Below are 20,631 nucleotides of genomic sequence, written 5' to 3' on the forward strand. Positions count from 1 at the left end.
AATCTTCTGAAGTGTGTCTATTTCAATGCCAGGAGTATTGTGGGGAAGGCAGACGAGCTGAGGGTGTGAATTGACACATGGAATTATGACATTATAGCCATTAGTGAAACTTGGCTACAGGAGGGGCAGGACTGGCAGCTCTATGTTCCAGGATTCCAATGTTTCAGACGTGATAGAGGCAGAGGGATGAAGGGTGGGGGGGGGCGGGGGGGGGGGGGGGGGGGGGGATGGCATTGCTAGTCAGGGAAAATGTTACAGCAGTGCTCAGGCAGGACAGATTAGAGGGCTTGTCTACCGAGGCCATATGGGTGGAGCTGAGAAACAGGAAAGGTATGACCATATTAATGGGGGTGTATTATAGACCATCCAATAGTCAGCGAGAATTGGAGGAGCAAATCTGCAGAGAGATAGCAGACAACTGCAGGAAACATAAAGTTGTGATAGTAGGGGATTTTAATTTTCCACATATAGATTGGGACTCCCATACTGTTAAAGGTCTAGACGGGTTAGAGTTTGTAAAATGTGTTCAGGAAAATTTTCTAAATCAATATATAGAGGTACCAACTAGAGAGGATGCAATATTAGATCTCCTATTTGGAAACGAGTTAGGACAAGTGACGGAAGTGTGTGTAGGGGAACACTTTGGTTCCAGTGATCATAACGCCATTAGTTTCAACTTGATCATGGATAAAGATAGATCTGGTCCTCGGGTTGAGGTTCTAAACTGGAAAAAGGCCAAATTTGAAGAAATGAGAAAGGATCTAAAAAGCGTGGATTGGGACAGGCTGTTCTCTGGCAAGGATGTGATTGGTAAGTGGGAGGCCTTCAAAGGAGAAATTTTGAGAGTTCAGAGTTTGTAGGTTCCTGTTAGGATTAAAGGCAAAGTGAATAAGAATAAGGAACCTTGGTTTTCGAGGGATATTGGAACTCTGATAAAGAAGAAGAGAGAGATGTATGACATGTCTAGGCAACAGAGAGAAACTACTTAAGAAAGAAATCAGGAGGGCTAAAAGAAGACATGAGGTTGCTTTGGCAGACAAGGTGAAGGATAATCCTAAGAGCTTCTACAGGTATATTAAGAGCAAAAGGATAGTAAGGGATAAAATTGATCCTCTTGAAGATCAGAGTGGTCGGCTATGTATGGAACCAAAAGAAATGGGGGAGATATTAAATGGGTTTTTTGCATATTTACTAAGGAAACTGGCATGGAGTCTATGGAAATAAGGCAAACAAGTATGGAGGTCATGGAACCTATACAGATTAAAGGAGAGGAGGTGCTTGCTGTCTTGAGGCAAATCAGAGTAGATAAATCCCCAGGACCGGACAGGGTATTCCCTCGGACCTTGAAGGAGACTCGTGTTGAAATTGCAGGGGCCCTGGCAGATATATTTAAAATGTCGGTATCCACAGGTGAGGTGCTGGATGATTGGAGGATAGCTCATGTTGTTCCGTTGTTTAAAAAAGGCTCAAAAAAGTTATGCGGGAAATTATAGGCTGGTAAGTTTGACGTCAGTAGTAGGCAAATTATTGGAAGGAGTACTAAGAGATAGGATCTACAAATATTTGGATAGACAGGGACTTATTAGGGAGAGTCAACATGGCTTTGTGCGTGGTAGGTCATGTTTAACCAATCTATTAGAGTTTTTCGAGGAGGTTACCAGGAAAGTGGATGAAGGGAAGGCAGTGGATGTTGTCTACATGGACTTCAGTAAGGCCTTTGACAAGGTCCCGCATGGGAGGTTAGTTAGGAAGGTTCAGTCGCTAGGTATACATGGAGAGGTAGTAAATTGGATTAGACATTGGCTCAATGGAAGAACTGATGTGGAGATGCCGGCGTTGGACTGGGGTAAACACAGTAAGAAGTTTAACAACACCAGGTTAAAGTCCAACAGGTTTATTTGGTAGCAAAAGCCACACAAGCTTTCGGAGCTCCAAGCTCACTCACCTGAAGAAGGGGCTTGGAGCTCCGAAAGTTTGTGTGGCTTTTGCTACCAAATAAACCTGTTGGACTTTAACCTGGTGTTGTTAAACTTCTTTCAATGGAAGAAGCCAGAGAGTGGTAGTGGAGGATTGCTTCTCTGAGTGGAGGCCTGTGACTAGTGGTGTGCCACAGGGATCAGTGCTGGGTCCATTGTTGTTTGTCATCTATATCAATGATCTGGGTGATAATGTGGTAAATTGGATCAGCAAATTTGCTGATGATACAAAGATTAGAGGTGTAGTGGACAGTGAGGAAGGTTTTCAAAGCTTGCAGAGGGATTTGGACCAGCTAGAAAAATGGGCTGAAAAATGGCAGATGGAGTTTAAAGCAGACAAGTGTGAGGTATTGCACTTTGGAAGGACAAACCAAGGTAGAACATACAAGGTAAATGGTAGGACACGGAAGAGTGCAGTAGAACAGAGGGATCTGGGAATACAGATACATAATTCCCTAAAAGTGGCGTCACAGGTAGATAGGGTCGTAAAGAGTGCTTTTGGTACATTGGCCTTTATAAATCAAAGTATTAGTATAAGAGTTGGAATATTATGGTGAGGTTGTATAAGACATTGGTGAGGCCGAATTTAGAGTATTGTGTGCAGTTTTGGTCACCTAATTACAGGAAGGATATTAATAAGGTTGAAAGAGTGCAGAGAAGGTTTACAAGGATGTTGCCGGGACTTGAGAAACTGAGTTACAGAGAAAGGTTGAACAGGTTAGGACTTTATTCCCTGGAGCGTAGAAGAATGAGGGGAGATTTGATAGAGGTGTATAAAATTATGATGGGTATAGATAGAGTGAATGCAAGCAGGCTTTTTCCACTGAGGCTAGGGGAGAAAAGAACTAGAGGACATGGGTTAAGGGTGAAAGGGGAAAAGTTTAAAGGGAATATTAGGGGGAGCTTCTTCACACAGAGAGTGGTGGGAGTATGGAATGAGCTCCCAGATGAAGTGGTGAATGCGAGCTCACTTTTAACAGTTAAGAAAAACTTGGACAGGTACATGGATGAGAGGGGTGTGGAGGGATATGGTCCAGGTGCAGGTCAGTGGGACTAGGCAGAAAAATGGTTCGGCACAGCCAAGAAGGGCCAAAAGGCCTGTTTCTGTGCTGTAATGTTCTATGGTTCTATGAGTTGGGGTAGGGGAAGAAAGGGCGCGGAAAACGGAGAAGCACCCAGCCCTGTGATTTCTCTCTCTTGTCCTGGGTGGAACCATACAATCAGTTCTAGGCATCACACCTTAGGGCTGCTACAATGATTCTGGAGAGGGAATGTTACGTAGATTCACCAGAATGATACCAGCTCAAAAGGTAAAATCAAAAGGAGAGATTACATAATCTAGGTTTTTATCTCCTGGAACTTAGAAAGTTAGAGAGTGATTTGACCAATCCTTTCATGATATTAAGATAGATAGAGATAAACTATTTCCACTGGCTGGAGAATCTAAGCTATGGGACAGACCTCTCAGGAGTGAAGGAAATACTTCTACATCCAAAGGGTGTTCAAAATTTGGAACTCTTTTCGCAAAAGGCAATTGTTAATTTTAAATCTGAGGTTGATAGATTTTTGTTAAAGTTAAAGTTTATTTATTAGTCACAAGTAGGCTTACATTCACGCTGTAATGAAGTTATTGTGAAAATCCCCTAGTCGCCACTCCAGAGCCTGTTCGAGGGTGGCAAGGTTGGGTAGAGTGCCAACTGGGTAGGGTGGCAGGGTGGGTATGGTGGTGAGGTCAGGTTGGGCGCAGTCAGAGGGTCACTGAGGGAGAACTTAGCATGGCCAATACACCTAACCTGCACATCTTTGGACTGTGGGAGGAAACCGGAGCACCAGGGGGAAACCCATGCAGACACAGGGAGAACATGCAAACTCCATACAGACGGTGACCCACGCCAGGAATCGAACCCAGGTCCCTGCCGCTGTGAGGCAGCAGTGCTTACCACTGTGTCACCGTGTATAAAGGGATATGGAGAATAGGTGGGTACATGAAGCTAGGTACCAGATCAGCCACGAACAACGCAACATGTTCGAGGGACTAAATGGCCCATTCCTGTTCCCACATTCCTGTTTTCATAACTAGCACCCCAGCATGAGGAGCGGAGAGGAGAACATTAGCTTCAAGCAATATTCATCAGCGTTACAAAAGTTAAATTTCCACTGTGTGTGATCTAAATAAGCACAAGCCATAGGCTAGGAATTGTTTAAGCTAAGCAATCTTCAAAACTGCAAAGTCAGTTGACATTATATTTTATAAAATTGCTTAAACGTATCCATATTCAAGGAAATATATTTCTATTGTATTTATTTATCCAGCAAAGGATTTTGTCCTCATTTTTGACAGAAGTGGAGAAATACTATCTCTCTGGCGAGTAGGTCAGTGGAGGTCATAGATTCAAAATCATTGACACAAAGTCTAGAGGAAACATGAGGGGAATTTTTTTTCACTCAAAGTTGTCAGAATCTGGAACGCTGCACCTGAAAAGGTGGTGGAATTGACTCCATAGTTAATTCAGCAAATTAGGCAGATACCTGAGGATGACAAACCTTATGAACAAAGGTGGGGGGGGACGGGGGCCGTGGTGGTGGGAACATGCGACTAAGAGTCGGAGCAATCAGAATGGCCTAAATGATCTCCTTCCTTTCTGTATTTTGTGGACAGATTTGCAATCATACATTTTTATCTAACAGTCTTTTCATCTTTCCATAACTTTAATTTAATTTTCAGCGTTCCATGAGAACAAATATTCGTGATTGCCCATCTCTCAACATTAAAAATTACACTCCCCAATCTCAAGCTGCATGCTGAAGACTGGTCTTGCCCGTGTGAAGCTCCTTTGTTGCCCAGTTTGTTAGGTTTTGAAGCAAAATAGCCACAGTCTCTAAGAAATATGAGTTTCAAGACCAGTATTACAGCAACATAACTTTGCAATTTCTTTTCTGAGGGTGCATGAAAATAACAAATGGGTTCAAATGGGGAGAAGTGCTTCCATTTCCTCATCTTGACAGGCACAAAAATCTCCAAGGGAAAAGAGGAAAAAATAGTTTTGAAAAACTGTGAAGGGAACGAACAAATGGACGCATTTGCACTGTGGAACGTACCACATCATTCTCTGGTGGAAAATATATCATTCCCTCCTCAGTACATACTGCATCATTTCCCTACAGTAACTACATATCAAAAGCACTTTATTGCTGTAAAGCGTTTTGGGATATCCAAACCTGGCCTCTTCAGAAATGCGGAGCAAACCCTGTTCTGAAAATCCTTTTTCATAGGGCAGGGTCGTCAGGGGAAGTCAAGCCATACTCTCTTCCTCCAGCACTAGCTGCTGTATTGTGTTAGGTCTTCATTCACTAACACAATGAATAGCTTTTGGGAGATTTAAATTGCTTTTCACTGCTTGAGTGAATGAGTGTGAATGAGGTAACTGGAAAGATGGGTAAGGTGGCATGGTGGAAGGTGGCAGGGTGGGTAGGCTAGTAGGGTGGCAAGGTTGGGAAGAGTGCCAACTGGGTAGAGTTGGCAGGGTGGATATGGTGGTGAGGTCAGGCTGGGGGCAGTCGGAGAGTCGAGGGTAGTCAGGGAGACAGAAGAGTGGGAGTTGGAGAATCAGAGGAGCCGGAGGGGAGTCGGAGGATCAGAGAGGAGGGCGTCAGTTGTATAGTAACTGAGGATCTAGTTACCCAGGAAATGTTAGACAGAGAAAACACATCTATCCAGGTAAGTGAGTCAGAACTCTCCGAACTCTCTGACTCCTGAACAGAGTTAGAGGTTTTTTCAGAGGGTTCTGAATGCAGGCGATTGCCCATCAGAAATTGAACTTTCTCTGGTAATTCCCGTGGAGCCTTTGCATTTGGATGAGCAAGGGAACCCCCCACCCCCACCATGCATTTTCCGGGGTACGTTCAGGGTACATCCAAACACCACTATCCGGAGACCAGAAGATTTAGGCCTATGCCCTCACCTACTGTCCTACAATTATTCATTAAAATAGTAAGCGACATTTGTTAAGCAAAAGACACTACCCTAGAATTGGATCAACACTGCATGAAGACACAATGCCAGTGCAGAGCTCGCTGCACTCATCTAAGTGACTGATAGCAGAACCACAGCAAATGTTGTGCTGGGCTAATTAGCCTGGAAGTCTTGTAGGCACCATTTTCTGCCCCAGAGGCAGCCTGCTAGTCTTGTGGGGCAATATGGTCAGCTGAATTCTGGCCAAAGATACCAGGTGGGGCTAGGCAATAAAGCATACAATGGCCAGCAGCATCAGCCCCCGATTTTATGTAAGAAATGGGAAGAGTAATCCTTTTGCTACTGTCTCAACAATGATGAGAGCAGAAAAGTTAAAACTTATCATTCAGGTGACAGCCTCTGGTGACCCCTTTTAAGGACTGTTGTTTCAGTTGTTGAGTGCTTGAAGAAACTGAATGCAGTGTCCACGGTAGACTTTGCAGTGCAATTTCACAAAGCACCTGAAACAGGCCTTTTTAATATTCATTTACAGGATGTGAGCGTCACTGGCTGGGCCAGCATTTATTATATAAAGATGCCGGCATTGGACTGGGGTAAGCACAGTAAGAAGTCTCACAACACCAGGTTAAAGTCCAACAGGTCTATTTGGTAGCAGAAGCCATAAGTTTTCAGAGCGCTGCTCCTTCACCTGATGAAGGAGCAGCGCTCTGAAAGCTTGTGCTACCAAATAAATCTGTTGGACTTTAACCTGGTGTTGTGAGACTTCTTACTCAGTATTTATTGCCCATCCCTAACTGACCTACAATTCAGAGGGCATTTGAGAGTCAACCACATTGCTGTGGATCTGGAGTCACCTGTAGGCCAGACCAGGTAAGGATGGTAGATTTCCTTCCCTAAAGGGCATTAGTGAGCCAGATGGGTCTTTATGACAATTGACAATGGTTTCATAGTTATTATTAGGCTTTTAATTCCAGATTTTTATTGAATTCAAATTTCAACATCTGCCCTGGTGGGGTTTGAACCCAGGTCCCCAGATTTTGCGCGGGGCCTCTGGATTATTAACCAATGACAATACCACTACGCCACCGCCTTCCATCGGGCAGAAAATCCTGCACACTAACTGACGAGGTCTAACCCTAACTCTCATGCATTCCTGCATTAACAGGTCTTCAGGTTTTCGCCCTGTAAAAGGCATGCCACTCAATTCAATTTCTCGGCCAACGTGAATTTAAGTTGTGGTTGTCATGATATTAAAAGATAATCCACTCAATTTCATTTTCACAAATTGAAAAAAAAAATGTAATATTCTGGAATCCAGCAAAAATATACAGACATTTTGAAATTACTTCTACTTATTTAAAAATTCCTTCTAAAACTATAAATCATTGTTCATAGTGATAAATGTGGATTTCCGTGTTGTATTGTGAAAAATAAATTGTTCGTGCATGATAATAAATGAATCAACTGGTGGCGTCTGTGTTCATTCAGCATAAGGACATGGCGCGCAGCAGCAATAATGAATGAGGAAGCATGTGCGTATAAGAGTGATTACCCGCATCATAAAAACAACTGAATGACCTACACCCCATCAGATTCACTTTCACCTTGGGTTCAGCCTCCTCCTATTCACTCACTATAAAAATTGAAATTTCACCAAAGGTTTTGGATACCTTCAATGGTTTTCAGTTTCAGCTTGAATTTGTAGTTAATTGTGCCATCAACAATGAACAGGGATTTTCCCAAAAAAACTTCGAGGTGTCAAATTCGCAGAAAAACTGGAGAAAATCCCGCTGGTTTTTTCAGCGGGATTTTCAAAATGAATCTCCCTCACTCTGTGCACTGCAGAGTGCCTCAGCGTGAATCACTGGAGAGGCCGGCAGCATGGCGCTGAGCTGTCATCACGGAGAACAACGCATGCGCAGCAGCCCATGTTGCCGGCCTCACGGTCGCTGCCGGCCTCACAATCGCTGCCCAGCTCGATAGCTGCCAGCACAGCAACGCCCCCGGCTCAATTGCTGCCACCCCCACCCCCCCCCGCCCGGATGTGTCTGGGGAAGGCCCCAACCACAACACCACCACCCCCCCACCCCCCAACCCCCCACCCCACCACGGCCTGCCTCAATCTCACACCACTCCCTCCCACCGGCACTTCCAATCTCTCCCCCCCACCCCCCGCAACTCCTGCCCCAACCCCCCAGCAGGCTAACCCCGCCCCCCCGACCCCACCCCTCTGTCACTGATCCCAGTGCAGAGTGGCAGTCGGACCCCCCACTCCCACCACTTGCACCCCCAGTAGGCCCTGCCCCAGTAGGCCCCGTCCCTTCTGGCCCCACCTCCTTGGTACTGCCTGATGCCTGGTGGACAGTGTCCAGGTGCCCATTGGGCTTTGCCACTTTGCCCCTTGGGCAGTGCTCAGGGGCCAGGCTGGCACTGCCAAGCTGGCAATGCCCAGGTGGACCCCCCCCCCCCCCCCCCCCCCCCACCGGCCTTAGCCCCAACCTCCTGGGGAACCTTGATGGCCTCCCTTCACTCCAGCAGGGTCGGGCCGCCAGCTCCCCGCAAGTGGGGAGCTATTGTAAACCCCGCTGGAGTGAAACACCCCTGGCGAGGTGGGGGAGAGATTGGGCCTGGAGATTTCAGTCCAGAGCCTGCTAATTAGATGCAAATAGCAATTTAAATAAATTATACAGCTCCATGCCGATTTCTGGCGCAGAGCTGGCGGTACCGGAGATCTGGCGCCCGGAGACTCGCAGAGGCCGTGGCGTCCAGTGGGTAGCCCACTAAACGTTAGAGTCTTCCAACCCGCTGCAATGCTAAAGCAACGCAATGGGGCTGGAAAAATCACTCTCGCTTTTACAGAGAGATGCAGACTTTTAAAATTCTAAAGTCATAGTCCTCTGTGTTTTGTGGAGCTGTTGTAGATATATGGATTACTCCGTGTGATGCCTTGCCCTCTTTGATTCTTATATCACTTGCATGAGGAAGCTGGATTCCTGTTCCTCCCGGATTTGATGAGAGGAACTTTCCCCTCAGTTCAGCAGCTTTGAACTCCATCTATGAACAGTGCAAACAGCACATGATAAAATCAATCAGTTACATACTCTAAAAACTTTGAAGATTTTAGTCTCAATTTTAATTTCACAACAAAGCCAAATAAGAATTGTATATAATTTGTAACTGCGTATCATGGATTGATTGGCAAGGTTTGGACTGTTCGCCTTAGAGAAGGTTGAGAGGAGGTTTTCAAAATCATGAGGAGGTCTGGACAAAGTCGATGGAAACAAATTGTTCCCACTGACAGAAAATGCTGCCAAAAATATAGGGGTCATAACAATAGCTACACTCTAAGAGACAGTGTGATGTAAGAATTATTGAGCATTTGCAAAAAAGTTAATGCTGTATACAAGAATGATTTTAATCCTCATATAGACTGAACAAAATGAAATTGCCAAAGGTACCCTTTAGGGTGAGTTCATCGGTGAAATCAAGAACGTTTCTCAGAAGAATATGTTGTGGAATCAGTTACGTAACAAGCTATAGTAGACTTGGTAATATGTAATGTGACAGGGTTAATTAATAATCATTTTATCAAGAACCTTCTAAGCAAGAGTGATCATAACATGTTAAAAGTTCACAGTTAATTTGAGGTTGAGATATTTGGGTCTGAAAATATACCGTTGTAATTTGTGACACATTCCAAGGGTATAAAGACAGAGGTAGGCAAATAGACTTGGAAAATAGGTTAAAAGGTAAGTTGGTTAAGAAGGTTAGGGCTCATGGGATACAAGGAGAGGTGGCTAGATGGGTGGAAAACTGGCTTGGCCACAGGAGACAGAGGGTAGCACTCGAAGGGTCTTTTTCCGGCTGGAGGTCTGTGACCAGTGGTGTTCCGCAGGGCTCTGTACTGGGACCTCTCCTATTTGTGATATATATAAATGATTTGGAAGAAGGTGTAACTGGTGTTATCAGCAAGTTTGCGGATGACACGAAGATGGCTGGACTTGCGGATAGCAATGAACATTGGCGGACAATACAACAGGTCGGTCACCAGTGGTGTGCCCCAGGGATCTGTTCTGGGACCCTTGCTGTTTGTCATTTTCATAAATGACCTGGATGAGGAAGTGGAGGGATGGGTTGGTAAGTTTGCTGACGACACGAAGGTTGGTGGGGTTGTGGATAGTCTGGAGTGATGTCAGAAGTTACAGAGGGACATAGATAGGTTGCAAGACTGGGCGGAGAAGTGGCAGATGGACTTCAACCCAGATAAATGCATAGTGGTCCATTTTGGCAGGTCAAATGGGATGAAGGAGTACAATATAAAGGGAAAGACTCTTAGTACTGCAGAGGATCAGAAGGACCTTGGGGTCCGGGTCCATAGGACTCTAAAATCGGCCCTGCAAGTGGAGGAGGTGGTTAAGAAGGCGTATGGCGTGCTGGCCTTTATCAATTGAGGGATTGAGTTTAGGAGTCCGGGGATAATGATGCAGCTATATAAGACCCTCGTCAGACCCCACTTGGAGTACTGTGCTCAGTTCTGGTCGCTTCATTACAGGAAGGATGTGGAAAAGATTGAAAGGGTGCAGAGGCGATTTACAAGGATGTTGCCTGGATTGAGTGGCATACCTTATGAGGATAGGCTGAGGGAGCTCGGTCTTTTCTCATTGGAGAAACGTAGGATGAGAAGAGACCTAATAGAGGTATATGAACATAGAACATAGAACAGTACAGCACAGAACAGGCCCTTCGGCCCACGATATTGTGCCGACCTTTATCTGAAACCAAGATCAAGCTATCCCACTCCCTATCATCCTGGTGTGCTCCATGTGCCTATCCAATAACCGCTTAAATATTCCTAAAGTGTCTGACTCCACTATCACTGCAGGCAGTCCATTCCACACCCCAACCACTCTCTGCGTAAAGAACCTACCTCTGATATCCTTCCTATATCTCCCACCATGAACCCTATAGTTATGCCCCCTTGTAATAGCTCCATCCACCCGAGGAAATAGTCTTTGAACGTTCACTCTATTTATCCCCTTCATCATTTTATAAACCTCTATTAAGTCTCCCCTCAGCCTCCTCCGCTCCAGAGAGAACAGCCCTAGCTCCCTCAACCTTTCCTCATAAGACCTACCCTCCAAACCAGGCAGCATCCTGGTAAATCTTCTCTGCACTCTTTCCAGCGCTTCCACATCCTTCTTATAGTGAGGTGACCAGAACTGCACACAATATTCCAAATGTGGTCTCACCAAGGTCCTGTACAGTTGCAGCATAACCCCATGGCTCTTAAACTCTAACCCCCTGTTAATAAAAGCTAACACACGATAGGCCTTCTTCACAGCTCTATCCACTTGAGTGGCAACCTTTAGAGATCTGTGGATATGGACCCCAAGATCTCTCTGTTCCTCCACAGTCTTCATAACCCTACCTTTGACCCTGTAATCCACATTTAAATTAGTCCTACCAAAATGGAATCACCTCACATTTATCAGGGTTAAACCCCATTTGCCATTTTTCAGCCCAGCTTTGCATCCTATCGATGTCTCTTTGCAGCCTTCAACAGCCCTCCACCTCATCCACTACTCCACCAATCTTGGTGTCATCAGCAAATTTACTGATCCACCCTTCAGCCCCCTCCTCTAAGTCATTAATAAAAATCACAAAGAGCAGAGGACCAAGCACTGATCCCTGCGGCACTCCGCTAGCAACCTGCCTCCAATCCGAAAATTTTCCATCCACCACCACCCTCTGTCTTCGATCAGACAGCCAGTTACCTATCCAATCGGCCAACTTTCCCTCTATCCCACACCTCCTCACTTTCATCATAAACCGACCATGGGGGACCTTATCAAACGCCTTACTAAAATCCATGTATATGACATCAACTGCCCTACCTTCATCAACACACTTAGTTACCTCCTCAAAAAATTCAATCAAATTTGTGAGGCACGACTTGCCTTTCACGAATCCGTGCTGACTATCCCGGATTAATCCGCATCTTTCTAAATGGTCGTAAATCCCATCCCGAAGGACCTTTTCCATCAATTTACCAACCACCGAAGTAAGACTAACCAGTCTATAATTACCAGGGTCATTTCTATTCCCTTTCTTAAACAGAGGAACAACATTCGCCATTCTCCAGTCCTCTGGCACCATCCCCGTGGACAGCGAGGACTCAAAGATCAAAGCCAAAGGCTCTGCAATCTCATCCCTTGCCTCACAAAGAATCCTAGGATATATTTCATCAGGCCCAGGGGACTTATCGACCTTCAGTTTATTCAAAACTGCCAGGACATCCTCCCTCCGAACATCTATTTCCTCCAGCCTATTAGCCTGTAACACCTTCTCTTCCTCAAAAACATGGCCCCTCTCCTTGGTGAACACTGAAGAAAAGTATTCATTCATCACCTCGCCTATCTCTACTGACTCCATACACAAGTTCCCACTACTGTCCTTGACCGGCCCTAACCTCACCCTGGTCATTCTTTTATTCCTCACATAAGAGTAAAAAGCCTTGGGGTTTTCCTTGATCCGACCCGCCAAGGACTTCTCATGCCCCCTCCTAGCTCTCCTAAGCCCCTTTTTCAGCTCGTTCCTTGCTAACTTGTAACCCTCAATCGAGCCATCTGAACCTTGTTTCCTCATCCCTACATAAGCTTCCCTCTTCCTTTTCACAAGACATTCCACCTCTTTCGTGAACCATGGTCCCCTCACTCGGCCATTTCCTCCCTGCCTGACAGGGACATACCTATCAAGGACACCCAGTATTTGTTCCTTGAAAAAGTTCCACTTTTCATTAGTGCCTTTCCCTGACAGTTTCTGTTCCCAACTTATGCCCCCTAATTCTTGCCTAATCGCATCATAATTACCTCTCCCCCAATTGTAAACCTTGCCCTGCCGTACGGCCCTATCCCTCTCCATTGCAATAACAAAAGACACCGAATTGTGGTCACTATCTCCAAAGTGCTCTCCCACAACCAAATCTAACACTTGGCCCGGTTCATTTCCTAGTACCAAATCCAATGTGCCCTCACCTCTTGTCGGCCTATCCACATATTGTGTCAGGAAACCCTCCTGCACACACTGCACAAAAACTGCCCCATCCGAACTATTCGACCTACGAAGGTTCCAATCAATATTTGGAAAGTTAAAGTCCCCCATGACAACTACCCTGTGACCCCCACACATATCCATAATCTGCTTAGCAATTTCTTCCTCCACATCTCTATTACTATTTGGGGACCGATAGTAAACTCCTAACAACGTGACCACTCCTTTCCTATTTCTAACCTCAGCCCATATTACCTCAGTGTGCAGATCCCCCTCGAAGTGCCTTTCCGCAGCCGTTAAACTATCCTTGATTAACAATGCTACTCCTCCACCTCTTTTACCAGCTTCCCCACACTTACTGAAACATCTATACCCCGGAACGTCCAACAACCATTCCTGTCCTTGTTCTACCCACGTCTCCGTAATGGCCACAACATCGTAGTCCCAAGTACCAATCCATGCCCCAAGTTCATCTACCTTGTTCCGGATGCTCCTTGCATTGAAGTAGACACACTTCAACCCACCTTCCTGTCTACCGGTACCCACCCTTGACCCTGATACCTTCCCCAATACCTCACCACCCTCAACATTGACTTCTGGACTACAACTCCTTTTCCCACTCCCCTGACAAATTAGTTTAAACCCCCCTGAAGAGCCGTAGCAAATTTCCCTCCCAGGATATTGGTGCCCCTCTGGTTAAGGTGCACCCCGTCCTGTTTGTACAGGTCCCACCTTCCCCAGAATGTGTTCCAATTATCCACGTATCTGAAACCCTCCCTCCTACACCATCCCTGCAACCACATGTTTAACTGCACTCTCTCCCTGTTCCTCAACTCGCTATCACATGGCACCGGCAACGTACCAGAGATGACCACATGTTTTGTCTTGGCTCTCAGCTTCCAGCCCAGCTCCCGAAATTCCTGTTTTAAATCCCCGTCCCTTCTCTTATCTATGTCGTTGGTACCAATGTGTACCACGACTTGTGACTGTTTCCCCTCCCCCTTAAGAATTCGGAAAACACGGTCTGAGATGTCACGGACCTTGGCATCCGGTAGGCAACATACCATACCATAAGATGTTGACAGGCATAGATCGGGTGGACTCTCAGAGGCTTTTTCCCAGGGTGGAAATGGCTGCTATGAGAGGACACAGGTTTAAGGTGCTGGGGTGTAGGTACAGGGGAACTGTTAGGGGGAAGTTTTTCACACAGAGGGTGGTGGGCAAGTGGAATCGGCTGCCGTCAGTGGTGGTGGAGGCAAACTCAATAGGGTCTTTTAAGAGACTCCTGGATGAGTACATGGGACTTAATAGGATGGATGGTTATAGGTAGGCCTAAAAGGTAGGGATATGTTCGGCACAACTTGTGGGGCCGAAGGGCCTGCTTTGTGCTGTCGTTTTCTATGTTTCTATATAGATAGGCTGGAAAATTGGGCGGAGAAATGGCAAATGGAATTTAATCCAGATAAATGCGAAGTGATGCATTTTGGAAGAACTAATGTAGGGGGAGTTATACAATAAATGGCAGAGCCATCAAGAGTATAGAAACACAGAGGGACCTCGGTGTGCAAGTCCACAAATCCTTGAAGGTGGCAGCACAGGTGGAGAAGGTGGTGAAGAAGGCATATGGTCTGCTTGCCTTTATAGGACAGGGTATAGAGTATAAAAGCTGGAGTCTGATGTTGCAGCTGTATAGAACGCTGGTTAGGCCACATTTGGAGTACTGCGTCCAGTTCTGGTCGCTGCACTACCAGAAGGACGTGGAGGCTTTAGAGAGAGTGCAGAGAAGGTTTACCAGGATGTTGCCTGGTATGGAGGGTCTTAGCTATGAGGAGAGATTGGGTAAACTGGGCTTGTTCTCCCTGGAAAGATGGAGAATGAGGGGAGACCTAATAGAGGTGTACAAAATTATGAAGGGTATAGATAGGGTGAACAGTGTGAAGCTTTTTCCCAGGTCGGAGGTGACGATCACGAGGGGTCACGGGCTCAAGGTGAGAGAGGCGAAGTATAACTCAGATATCAGAGGGACGTTTTTTACACAGAGGGTGGTGGGGGCCTGGAGTGCGCTGCCAAGGAAGCTAAGGATGCTCTCAAATTGAATGACAATATATAAAATGCTGTGAATATTATTGGTAGATTAGAAGATTGGAAAAATGGGCTTCCTCCATGTGGTTTGTGCAATGTTCCCAGCATATTGGTGATGACCCTTCACAGTGACTGAACACATCATTCATGCCTGTATTTTATGTAGGGAATGAGGATGTCTCCCACTATGTACATCACTCATTTCAGTCATTGTCCATATGAGCTCTCAGCAACTTTTGAGCTGCGGCTGCCTGCCCATCCCATCCATTTCAGCCTCCAATGTCACAACCACAAGGGTACAGCTCATGAAGGGTGCCATAAGATCAGGGAAGGTGAAACTTTCCCTGTTGCCTCGCCATGATGGGCGGCATGGTGCCACAATGGTTAGCACTGCTGTCTCACAGTGCCAGGGACCCGAGTTCAATTCCAGCCTTGGGTGACTGTCTGTGTGGAGTTTGCACATTCTCCCCATGTCTGCATGGGCTTCCTCTAGGTGCTCCGGTTTCCTCCCACAGTCCAAAAATGTCCGGGTTAGGTTGATTGGCCAAGGTAAATTGGCTCTTGGTGTCAGGGGATTAGCAGGATAAATACATGGGGTTACGGGGATAGGGCCTGGGTGGGATTGTTGTCAGTGCAGGCTTGAAGGGTCAAATGGCCTCCTTCTGCACGGCAGGGATTCTATGATTCAATGATATGATCCGAGTCATTGTGACGTATCGAGCTGCTATCAGCCAGGCAGGAGTCAGATATTCACGAGCTCTGTGATGATCTATGCGCTGTTCCCACTGCAAGGCATCATTATCCTTCTGCAATGTAGAGCTGTGGACAAATGCCATGTCCTCATGACAGGAGCCTCATCACAGAGAGTGTAACCACTCAAGAGTTTGAGACTTTTAAACTCTCTACTTACTGGAATACCATAGCTAGTGTATCAAAAAGGGGGTGCTGCTTGGCTTCCTTTGATGATCCAAGGCTATGCAGGAAGGACTCCCAGAACATTTCTGAAGAGACCAAGTTCAAAAGTCCAGGTGAGGAATACAGAGCTCTGGTGCAAGGTAAACCATAGTAGCAGAGTGGCAATCACTTGGAATACTCTGCCCATAGCTCTTTTTACTCTGCTTGGGCTAGATTCAATGAACAGCTCAGCAGTCTCGTCAATGGGATCAAAAATGGATCCTGAGCCTGTGCAGTTGGATGGCAGGACCCTACGACAATCTTACCACTGATGATCTCTTAATTGGCTGCAGGCCTCTATCAAGACAGCACCTTAGTAGCCTCGATTGCACCAACAACTGGGGTGGCTACTGTTGAGGCTGCAGAGAGAAGGTGAGGGTGCTTCCATGTTGAGATACCCTCAAAGGGCCAGTCAGATTTCTTTTAATGTATTGAGGCCAGGCAGGCAGGCCTCAGCGATCAGAGGAATGAACCATCCAACAGTGGTGGTGGAGCCACAGAGGCAGCCATTGTCGCCTGGGACCACCTCAGTGCTCCATGGGGCCTCCAGAAAAGAAGATCCCCTCCTGAAGACTATGACCAGCTGGGAGGTCACCATGCACTGGGAGAGCCCATTGTAACATCAGTAAGATGCTGGCATGGAGGAAAACGTCTGCTAAATGGCCCCTCAATTGAATTAATTAGTCACCACCATTCCCGCTTCTGGGAACATAACTTGGTGGCAAAAGGCTTCCATCCTGATGCCTTCCGCTGCCATTTTACCAGCCCTTCAGCCTTTCATTCGAGGGCTGGTAAAATTCTGGCCCTCATTTCCTCCAGAAGTATTTTGGCAGGAGGAAAATTAACAATGGCCTGAAAAAAGGTGCCAGAATTTAAATCATCACAATTTAAGATAAAGGGAATCAGAATAAAGCAGATGAAAACTCTTGAATGCTGTTGCTCACCCTCTCTGTCTACTCCACAAGGACAAAGGCAGCACGGTGGCACAATGGTTAGCACTGCTGTCTCACAGTGCCAGGGACCTGGGTTCGATTCCCGGCTTGGGTGACTGCCTGTGTGGATTTTGCACGTTCTCCCATGTCTGCGTGGGTTTCCTCCGTGTGCTCCGTTTTCCTCCCACAGTCCAAAAATGTGCAGGTTAGGTTGGCCATGCTAAATTGTCCCTTAGTGTCGGGTGATTAGTATGGTAAACTTGTGCGGTTACGGGGATAGCGCCTGGGTGGGATTGTGGTCGGCGCAGGCTTGATAGGCCGAATGGCCTCCTTCTGTACTGTAGGGATTCTATGACACAAGAGATGCTGATGCTGTCACTGACACTGGCAAGGACCAGCCCCGCCCTCCCCTCCACCTGGTGTTGAGGCATTTGAAAATATGCCTGTAATTTTATATATCAAGCAAATGCCAGTGGAGCTTAATAAAATTCTAAAGTGTTACTAAGTAATCTTCTAAACTGATTGTGAGCTTAAATATATATACCGTTTGCAGATAAAATGAAATCCTTATGAGGAATAACATAGGCGACTACCCTTTCTCACAAGAGCCACAGACGCTATTTATTTAGTTAGTTCACTAATTATATTCATCACTTATCCATATTTATATTTGTAGAATGTTACAAAATTGGTGTGCAAAGCTTCATTTTATTCCAGCAGCGGTTAGTACAATTCCGTACCACGTGGAAATTTTTAAGCACAGGGAAGGCTCTCTCATGACAATTTTTTTTAAAGAAATGATTAGCATCCACATATTAGCATAATCAGGTGTCAAACTTTCTGGAATTGGTAACTTTTGAGCAGCATTTTGTTAGCGACAGGCACCTATTTGAATTATTTCAGCTCTGAGGGGAGGAGGGTCCTTGCACTGACAGGAGTTAAAGAAGACAAGGCAGAGAGTGCGACTCACTGACAGCAATTGGGTCAGCTAGGCCTCGGCTCAGGTCAAGTCAAACTCTCCCCATCTCAGACCGCGATTACTGACCCCCAATAGGAAATGCGTGAGTAACATTTTACCTCCCCTTGTCCATTGTTACCGGGGGCGAGGGGGGATATGAGAAGTGTAATGCAGGATAAAATTCGACAGTGTGCACAGCACCCTATCTTCATCTGGTATAAAAGTTACTGACAGCTAAATTATTCCATTGAATATTTGGCTCTTGAAAACCACTAATCTTTCGCTGATTCCCGTCAGAAGAGTGAATGCCTGAGCAGCAAAAATGGCACCCACATAGCTCGGAAGCTGGGCTAGGAATTGGAATATAGCAAGTGTTGAAAATAATTCCCTCAAGGCCCTCAGGTTCACTGATAAAACGACTATTGATTCCAAAAGGCCTTGTGTGTCTTAATCATAAATTCTTGTCTGAGGTGGGGTTTACATTGCTTCCCTTTCATTCAGTCGGCTGACTGAGTTTTTTGTCCGTCTTTCCTCAGAATTCTTCATATCAGTTCTCTTTTCATCCAGACAGATACAATATCCAATTTGTCAGGTTTGTTTTTAATGGATGTTTGCCTCAAGACTGCAGTGTGATTCAGCAGGCCGGTCCTCTGGACAGTGTACTGGCAGAGCAGGCTTGCTTTCTTTCGTTCTGGGGTCAGTTCCGTGCTGGGCGGACGAGTAGACCTGAATATCTGGGGTTGTTAAGATGCCAAATTCGCTGACATAAATGTTTTGTGTGAGTCTCTTCTAACTTGGAGGGGGCGGAGCAATTCCAGGAAAGGAAGCGGGGACAGCTTTTATGTAGTCGGATTTTACGTAGTTCCACCGATTGTGTCCCCGCTCAACCGCCACCAATGACATAATGGAGTTCCCGCCATGGAAGGTCAAGAGCCTCTTTACCATACATTTTAATACCATTAGTGGCTTCCCCGCTCAATTATCCCACATGTTAGGATTCCCCCACACCACCACCACCCCCTCACCCGGCCGATTTTCACAGTTCATAAGATATAGAAGCAGAATTAGGCCATTCGGGCCATCAAGTCTGCTCCGCCATTCGAACGTGGCTGATGTGCTCCTCATCCCCATCTTCCTGCCTTCTCCCCATAACCCTTCAACCTATGACCAATTAAAATTCTGTCTAACTCCTCCTTAAGTTTACTCACTGTCCTAGCATCCACCGCACTTTGGGATAGCGAATTCCACAGATTCACAATCCTTTGGGAGAAGAAGTTTCTCCTCAGCTCTGTTTTAAATTTGCCACCCCTTATCCTAAGAATATGACCTCTCTTCCTAGAATGCCCCACAGTAACTTCATTACAGTGTTAATGTAAGCCTACTTGTGACACTAATAAGTAAACTTAAACTTAACCCCCTTCCCATCCTCATGTTGGCAGGGTTTACAACAGCTTTTGACAAACTGACCTGGTGAAGAGAATCAGCTAGGGATGCACAGGTAAGTACAACCCCCCAGGGGAGAGTATTTTTCTCTTGATTTTGACATCCATTGGAAGTTTGTTTTCATAGTCCGGTTTCCTCCCACAGTCCAAAGATGTGCAGGTTAGGTGGATTGGCCGTGCTAAATTGCTCTTTAGGTTAGATGGATTAAAAAGTAACATAAAAAAGCAAAAGTAAAGTTTATATATTAGTCACAGGTAAGGCTTACATTAACACTGCAATGAAGGTACTGTGAAATTCCCCTAGTTGCCACACTCCGGCACCTGTTTGGGTCACCTAACCAGCGCATCTTTCAGACTGTGGGAGGAAACCGGAGCACCCGGAGGAAACTCACACAGACACAGGGAGAACGTGCAAACTCCACACAGACAGTGACCCAAACCAGGAATCGAACCGGGGTCCACGGTGCTATGAGGCAGCAGTGCTAACCACTGTGTCATCTTGCCGCCCTATGGTAAATGCTGTGGTAAATGTGCTTACGGGGATAGGACAGGGGAGAGGGCCTGGGCAAGACACTCTGTCAGAGGTCGGTGCAGACTTGATTGACTAAATGGCCTCCTTCTGCGTTGTAAGGATTGTTTGGTTATTTGCTCCCTTTTTGTAGCTCTTACCTGATTTGTCACCTTTGCTGCTCTTTGTATTTTTTCCCATTCACCCAGGCCTGTGCTCTTTTCTTTGCATTTCTGTATGCTTTTCCTTATAATCTTGCATTGTCCCTTACCTCTTTAGTTGTACATGGCTGCCTTTTTCAGCAAGTGGAACACTTGTTCTTCTAGAGATATTTGAATGCCTCGAACAAATCTTCCACAAATAATATGGTTCTTCGCTTCCATCTGCTGTAACTCATTTTCCTGGAGTTTCCTTTCTCTGGCTTGTCTTCCCAATTGTCCTGCTCAGGTCTTCACAGCCTCCTGAGACTGCTCTCCCCATCTGGTTTACATTCTTAACAAAAAGGCCTGCAGCTTCTTCTTTATCACTTCAGTCGGAGGCCAACTCGTACTGGGGTTGAGTCCACTTTCTCTATCACTGGTGACTTCCAGAAGCTTTCGCATTAATCTGCTAAAAATTCAGGCAATTTGAGAAGCCGGTGGCACAGTGGTTAACACTGCTGCCTCACAGCGCCAGGGACCCCCCCAGGTCGATTCCCGACTTGGGTCACTGTCTGTGCAGAGTCTGTACGTTCTCCCTGTGTCTGCGTAGGTTTCT

General features: G+C 46.1%; 1 long non-coding RNA gene across 1 annotated transcript in view; it reads right to left on the minus strand.

Moving 5' to 3' along the window:
- The window catches only part of LOC144501215 (uncharacterized), a 92,168-nt gene extending 72,637 nt beyond the window's left edge, over positions 1 to 19,531 (minus strand). The window contains exon 1 of the long non-coding RNA XR_013499074.1: positions 19,393 to 19,531. This is a non-coding gene — a long non-coding RNA (uncharacterized LOC144501215). The remainder of the gene's footprint in view (positions 1 to 19,392) is intronic.
- Positions 19,532 to 20,631: the final 1,100 nt, after the last annotated feature.

This window comes from Mustelus asterias, chromosome 1 (assembly GCF_964213995.1).
Source record: "Mustelus asterias chromosome 1, sMusAst1.hap1.1, whole genome shotgun sequence".
NCBI lineage: Eukaryota > Metazoa > Chordata > Chondrichthyes > Carcharhiniformes > Triakidae > Mustelus > Mustelus asterias.